This window comes from Tyto alba, unplaced genomic scaffold, assembly GCF_018691265.1.
Source record: "Tyto alba isolate M040663 unplaced genomic scaffold, T.alba_DEE_v4.0 Super-Scaffold_10, whole genome shotgun sequence".
Lineage (NCBI taxonomy): Eukaryota > Metazoa > Chordata > Aves > Strigiformes > Tytonidae > Tyto > Tyto alba.
Window position 1 is genome coordinate 19,385,155 of NW_024881262.1, and position 7,900 is coordinate 19,393,054.

Here is a 7,900-nt window from a genome sequence, read left to right on the forward strand (position 1 = left end):
AGCATCAGAGAGTGACTGTGTCTAACAAAGTCCCTCTGTGTGTATATGAATGTACACATGTAAGGCCCAATAATGCTCCAACAGCACTGACTGTGGGATAACCAAAAGTCACAAATCACCCTTGAAAACTCTGTTCTATTTTTATCCCATAAAAGCCTTAACATCTCTATTTAGTAGACATTTGTTCATTAGTGAATTACACGAAGTGGTGTTTCTTGAACTTGTGGTTCAAGTTATGTTTTGCTTTATGTTGTAGTTATGACGCACATGCTCTATGGGATGTATTTAAAGATGAGTATCTGTTGGAGGAAATGTTGAATTATTTGTATTTCGGAGTATGTCAAATAACTGACCCAGGGCTCAGTTTCAGTAATTAGACCTGTTTCTGTGAGGCGTGGTACCGTTCAACAGTTTCTGTTGAACCAAGGCAAGTTTGGAGTTATTTCCCTGCAGGTGATAGCCATTCTGGACCTCTGTCAGTGTAAAAGAGGTCACTATACCATTCTTGCTTCTATAGTGGGCTGCTTAATAAATCAGATAGTCCTCTGCTATTGCTGTTTGATTTGAGGGATATCTATTCTGGGAAAGAAAAATACAGATAAACCTGCCTACCCATTTAGATAATATCTGAAGAATGCTGAAGAAATTAAGAGGCCAAGTATTTACATTTAACTGTAGTCATTGCATATTAATTCCTATACCTATTTATAATACTGTGTGCCATGAAAGAAATTCAGTAATGAAATTTCCTGTAGATTTATGTAAGATTATTATAGCTGTCAGCCTATTCTCATAATACTGTGAATCTGAGCATCAGTTTTCAAATGCTCTCCTTTTTCAAGTTTTCTATCAGCCTGCTGCTGCTGCTATTCTTAACTCCTGAGCAGTCAGCATTTGGGTTGGAGGAAGATGGGAATTAGCTAGTTCATGTCTGTGTTTCTTATTGAGGACAGCTTAAAAGCTGGAGAGGTGCATTTGAACATTTGTGGGAAAAACAATGTGAATACAAATCAGAACTAAGCACCAGGAATTTTCTATTTATTGCTTTTAAAACAGGTGAGATTTTTATAAAATAATTAGGAATTACTTTAATGTGACAGACATAAAAAATATATTTCTTTTTTATTTCCAGCTTTTAGAGTTGGCCTGATTTCCACAAGTGCAAGGCAATGACAGATGCTGTCTTTTACATTGGGCTCTGAGGTTATGGCACATTTCTGAGAACCAAGCCATTTGCTGCTACTTCTGCATGTCTGAAACGTAACTTAATAAGGTATTCAGAACTATAAAAAGTGATTTACATAATTTCCAAATATTGTGAAATATTTGCAAAAAACTTGTATTTTCAGGAAATATACTGCTTTTCTTATGGCACCATTGAAGAGCAACAGACCTGAAAAACCCCCAAACATGTTTGTGTGAGCTATCATGCATCATTTGGGGATTCAATTCCATCTTTTCATTACGATTTCAGTGCTTTTTCTGTTTTGTTCTGCTGAAAGGAGATAATGCTGATAAAGAAACAGCTCTCTCCTCCTCCTGCTTGGTGGGAACTCTTGCCTTTAAGTTAATAATCCACACATTTAAAAGTGTGCATCTGTACACATACATGTGCATGCACATAAAAAACAATTTTTAAAAAGAGAGGGGATTGCTGTGAGAACCGCCTCAATAGCTTTATGAACTTAAGTGCTGACTGCTCTTAAGAGTTATGATCCTGCTGTTCTATGGTGAGCATTGCTGTAGGGTCATATTACTATTATTCTTTGTGCTGTATATATTTCCTTGCCTTCTTCAATAAAAAGAACCCCTGCTTTTATTGTAAGCATTTCCAATTTGTAACAGATCAGCAACCCAGTGTTGTTTCTTTGGCAGGGTGAGGCCATCAAGACCTATCCTTTCTGGGACTTTCCGGGTGATTTACTAGCAATGACTTTCCCTTCATATCACACTTGAAGTTTCATCAAAATAATTTGGAATGTACTGGGACCAAATAAATGGCATAGGCGAAAGTATCTGTTTGCCAAGATAACCACACTAAAACTTGCCAAACCAAATATTATTGTTAGAAACATGGCTTAACCATAATGCCCAACTCTGAACTGGAGTGGGAATAGTTTCATGGGAAAAAGTTTCCTCAACAATATACAGACTCATAGATGCTACATTTGGAGAAGAGACAGCATACCTAATTTAAATAAGTTTAAACTACAGCCAGTACTGTGGTTTGTGGCTGATCTTTATTACCTGCAATTTTTTCAGATTCTACTATTTTTATTTTTTAAATATTATCTCAAAATCATTCTCTTTTTTAAAAATTAAAAAAAAAAAAAAAAAGAGTTATGTGGGTCATAGGTGGGAATGACAGAGCAAGGTTGATTTCCTCAGCATCCAAACCTTGTCCAGCCCCACAGAAGAAAACCAGCACAAGTTGATAAAGCCAACTGTTAATTTAGTTGAAAAGCTTTTTCCCTTCATTTTTGTGAATTAAACACTCAGGTGAGACAAGTGCTGTGAGGAGGACGCTGGCAGCTGGAAAGCCACATGAACAGTTTATCACCCAGGGACTGGGCTGCAGTAGTGCAGGTGCAAAGCACCAGATGAGCAAGATAAAAGGGGATTAAGTAATCAGGGTAAATTCCATTTCCTGAAAACCTCTGTGGAAGTGTGCTGTTGTTTCCCCTTGTTTTTTAGCAAGGAGAGCTGTGACTAAACAGCAGTGCTGAGGTTGTTTCTCCCCTGTACGGAGTTTGTTTCAGTTGACTCAGAAGAGGGAGAGGGGACGCTGAAGCATTAGACTGCTGAGCTTTCAGATGGCCTTTGCTTTCCCTTTCCCTTAAGCTTTTCTATCAAGGATCATGCAAATGTATGCCATCTCGCCTCATGAATGCATCTAGTGTTTCATTTTGTCCTTGGTTCAAATTCTCAAGTGGTTTGTGGTTTGCTTTTTTTTTTCCAAGCATCAATGCAGCTCATGTTTTGTTCTTCCCATAGTTTCCATCACACTTTGACAAATTTTGACTATCCTTTCATCAGCTTTATTGTCACTTGTCTCTGTATTACTGTTTCTCAGCTTGTCATTTAATAACTGAAATACTAGGACATATAAGAACATGGGAAATGACATATATCACCCAGTTGTCATGTTTGGAACTGTAGCAGCTCTGTTGCACATGATACAGTTGTAAATTAAAATTTTCCATTGACCTGGAGCTTAGAAGCATATTCTCAGTACAGTATTTGCTTAGTTTTGCTGCTCTTGATATATTTATATCTGTTTTTTAAAATATTCCTAATTCTTATTTCATTTTGCTATTCCTTGTAAAAATCCACTTCTCTGTCGTGCCCTTGCCTTTATGGGAGTTGACGTTTGCAACCATTCTTGAGATTGAGTGAAAGGTTTTGACTGTAAACTGGTTGGCAAAAAGTATACAAAATCCTGCATGTTCTATCTATGCAGGAAGCTATGAAAGTTAACTTTTCATAATGTCAAAGGAGAAAGGAGAAAATTATGTCTTAAAAATGGTTGTATCTGAACTAATTCAGGATAGGAAGGTTTTATGAGACCTGTCTTTATAAATTCTGAGACTGATGTATTTGTCTCTAATTTTTATACTGACTGTAGTTAAATTTTAAAGATTATGTAGTTTTGATAATGTGAAACAGAGCTATTTTAAAAAAGCTTGTCAAAAGCACCTGCTTTCCGCCAGGACTAGCACACTGAAGCCAATATGGGATTTGAATCCAACCCATTTTTGAGTTGTAACAGGCCCGAGATCTCCAAAAATTTTGAGATCTCAAATGCTTTCTGATTTGCTTCAGACTTTACAGGTAAATTCTGCCTTGACATAACGTCCTGAAATCTCAGACATGTTGGTGTTACTTTGCTGAAGCTGAGACTGTATGTGTCAAAATCAGCTTTCGAAGGGAAGGACTGTTTCAGCCTTCACTACGGAGAGGCTATTGTCTCTTCAGAATAAAGTAATAGATATTTCAGGAGTGCTTTGAAGTTGTGCCAGCCTCCTCAGAGCTGTGAAATCTGATACCTCTGCTTTTAAGCTGTTTGTGAAAGTACAAACTGTAGTACTTGTGGAATTCATTCACTGACTTCCAAACTTGAGTCTGGCTTGGGAATGGGAAGAAAGAGTTTAAGAAAAAGGGGGGAAAAAATACTCCAGTAGTATGCGGCAGTTAACTGTCAACCTTGGCATCTTTTCAGATTTGCGGCTTCGTGCTTTCTAGGGATAAACTGTGACTTTTCCCTTAGGATTGCGGGATTTTATTTTCTTTTCCACTGAAGCTCTTAGGACTGTATGCCTGTAGGAGCTAAGTGAAGTGTAGAACTACCAGCAAGACGCCTGCCATGCTCTTACATAGTTAATTTAAGGTTGAAAAATGATTCTTGCAGCTTGTTCCTCTTACATTAATTTCTCAATATTTTCCATTTGTAAAACAGACAAATAGGATTCCTCTGTCTGTATTACCATGCTTTGTTGTGTTTCATCTGGTTGTTCGTGAAACTTTTTGTCTCATTAACAGGTGAATTGAAGATTTTCTGTGGTCTCAGAGCATTCCTGTGCACTCTCTGTGACAGAAGATCTTTTGTAAAAGCAGAGAAGGAGCAACTCTGGGAGCAACTGAATCTTCAAAGAGTCAAACTTCCTTATCTTTTTCATTCTCATTAGAGCTCAAATGTGAGCGGACAGCGAGGCCCCCGTTTCTGCTCTGCAGCCTGTTGCTTTTGTTTTATTTCAACAGAGTTGAAGGAAGGTATACACTTCTGTCTCTTCATAGTGCTCTCTGGGCTTGTCTTGACTGCAGTACGTTTGAGTCATAACTCTAGTTTCACCTCAGCTCAAGTCTTGTCCAAATGTAGAAACCTTTGAGATGAGGATGGTGGTGTTTTCACTTGAACTGACTGGCTTGTCTGGCCACAGAGGCTACAGCTTGAGTTAACGCAGTTTGTCAGCTGCTAACGCAGTTATTCTGTGCAGTAATCCAATCCCTCTGTGCAATGCAAGCGTTATTTTGCAGTGTGGCTGCTCTTGGCTAACGATCCCAAAGAGAGGGCAGGCAGTGACAGGTGAGCATGGCTTACTACACTGAGGGGAAAAAAAAAAAAAGAGGAAAAGGCGCCTTTCTACTTGCTGAGGACTGATATGACAGATTTCATGGACATGTAGGGAAAAGTCAGAATTGCAACTGCCAAGGAAGGAAGAATAGCAAGGAAATACTTGAGTAATCAAGGTGGAAGAAAGTATAAGTTTATTACTTAATGTAGAAATGAGCAAAAAATAGGTGATCTATTTGGTGTCTTTCTCCTTTCAACTACCACAGAAAAAGTGAATTATGACCAGATGCTTAAAACAGTTAATTATAATAAAAATAGGACTGAAAAGGAACAGGTCAGGTGTACTGGATAGATAAGAGAGATTATGCAAGTCAGCAGGACTTGATACAATATCCAGTAATGTGAAAAATTTGCAAAAGCTAAGCTATCTGCCATTCTCTTTAAGGAATGTGGAGTCTCCTGATGATGTCAAGAAGGCAAATGCATTACCTGTATTTGAAAACGCAAGGGCAGCTGAGGGGAAGGAACCCATGGAGGATTTAGAGAAAGTTAATGCCTATTTGGCATTGAAAATGAATAATGGCATGAATCATTAGACGATACTTCGAAAGTCTTTCTTGTCCTTACAGATATGATAAATAACTGTCATGGTGTCGCTGTGTACTGATGCTACTGGTCTAGTAGACTTAGTGGAACATTTTTTCAAAGACAAAATAGGACACAGTCCCACATGACATTCTTGTAAGCAAATTATCTATTGTGAAAACATGGCAGGGTGGGCACACGACTGACTGAGACATCCTGGGATGAACAAGCAAATAGGGATTTAGAATTTCCAATCTGAAGACTGTCCAGGGAGGTCATGATGACTTTGCTGCTGGAATCTTTTAAAAACAGTGTAGATATATGGCACTTGATTGTGCCTCAGAGGTGGGATATGGCCTAGATGATTTCCTGCAATTCCTTCCACTTTTCTGTTCCTGTGACTGTGTGACGTGAGGCTAACTGGGGAGATATTAATTCAAGTGCAAATAACTCAAGTTAACTGTGCACTGAAGACACAACCCTCAGCTTAATAGATGTCATTTAAAAACTTGGCTAGAAAAACACGGTTTCATATGTGGTAATAATGTCCCAAGAGGACACCCCAAGATGAATGGTAGATTCAAGAATGATGTGGACTGATGGGAGAGGCTCCACAGTGTGAATGATCAAAAGACTAGGAAACAAACCTGGAAGGCGGACTGAAATGATTTGGATTGTGTAGAGAATAAAAGACCAGAGGAAACATTGCAAGAGTCTTTATATACAAAACAGGCTGCTGTAAAGAAGAGCAGTATGTTGTTCACAGAGAGTAAAAGCTCTGCAGTAGATGGAACGAGAATTAATAACACTAAATTGCAGCCAAGATTCAAAGAAGACGTTAGAAAAAAACAAAGAGGGGGGGAAAAAAACGCCAAAACCCAACTGTTCAAAGCAGGGATAGCAATGCACTGGAAGATTGCTCAGGTAATTATGAAATATGGTTAGAGAAATACCTCTCAGAAAGGACATGGAGCTAATTGTTCCTACTTTGCGGCCTGGGATGGACTGAATGTCCTTTCAGGGTCCCTATCTGATTCCTTGTTCAATTATATTTTTTTTTTCTCCTGAGGAAGAATGCTTTGCCTTGATACTTGAGGTACTTGGGGATTAAATTTGTTAATTTAATTTTAAAAATAGAATCATTACTCTCTGTTCCTACCAAAATTATCTAGCAAATAGGGAAAATAGCCGGGACTACATCTAAGGTTTTTACCCTTTGGTTCCCTGTTTGTCTCTGACGAGGAACATGTGGAAGATAACCTGTCCTCTGCCCAATTGCAGCCAGCATTGCAGCTTGTGTATGGGAAGAAAGAGATGCTGTTTCTTTTCATGAGATGTTAGAGCTGTGAACAGGTAGGCCATGCTGAATATCCAGACACTGAAAACAAAACTGTTATATGCGATTGTTGTGTTTGTGGATTCCTAATTAGCATTTGCAGCGGTTCTTCAAAAGACACCTAGACTTGCATTAATTTTACATATTTAGATTCTTTTGCAAGTAAAACCCTCCTACAGCTAGAGTTTAGGTCTAAATTTTGTCTTTTGGGTACTAAGCTGTTGGAGAACGTGATGTAAATTAAAAAAAAAAAAAAAACTGGATGCAAAATGTAGCACATATTTAGGCAATGTCAGATGACTTTTCTGAGGCTAGATTTGTTACAGACTACAAAATTATCTGTCATTTTTGTTTAGAAGTTCAGAAGGAAGCAGACAGTTTGGATCAGGCAACAGTCTGCAGTGATGTGTCTGAAACAAGAGCTTTTGTTCCAAACTGGGCTGATGCATGCCACCAAATATGCAAAGAATGCAGGGCCGTTTGTGGTGCTACTACAGATGCCATCACCGGAAAGCTAAGCACCCAAATTCCTGTTGAAATAATGTTGCAGTTAAGATGAAGAAAACCAAAATAGGGCAAATACAAAACAGAAGGATGCCGTTGCCTGCAAGCACACTAATGTTTGATATAAAATAATCTCTGGGGCTTTTTTAAACCCAGAATTTGCAGTCCTCTTCCTCAAGGCAGTGCATTGGCTCAGTCAATTAGCTGTGAAACCTTTCAGGGCTGAAGGGTCAAGGTTAGTTGCAAGAAAGGGGTTAAGAACTTTTGAATCAGCTACTGTAATTTCAGTGAAAAATCTATGAAGGCTCCATCCCTTGCATCAGGAAATTATAGTTTTCCAGCTGACATAATTTCCAACATCAAACATGGCCGTATATGTGAAATCTCTATGTATAAATATGTAT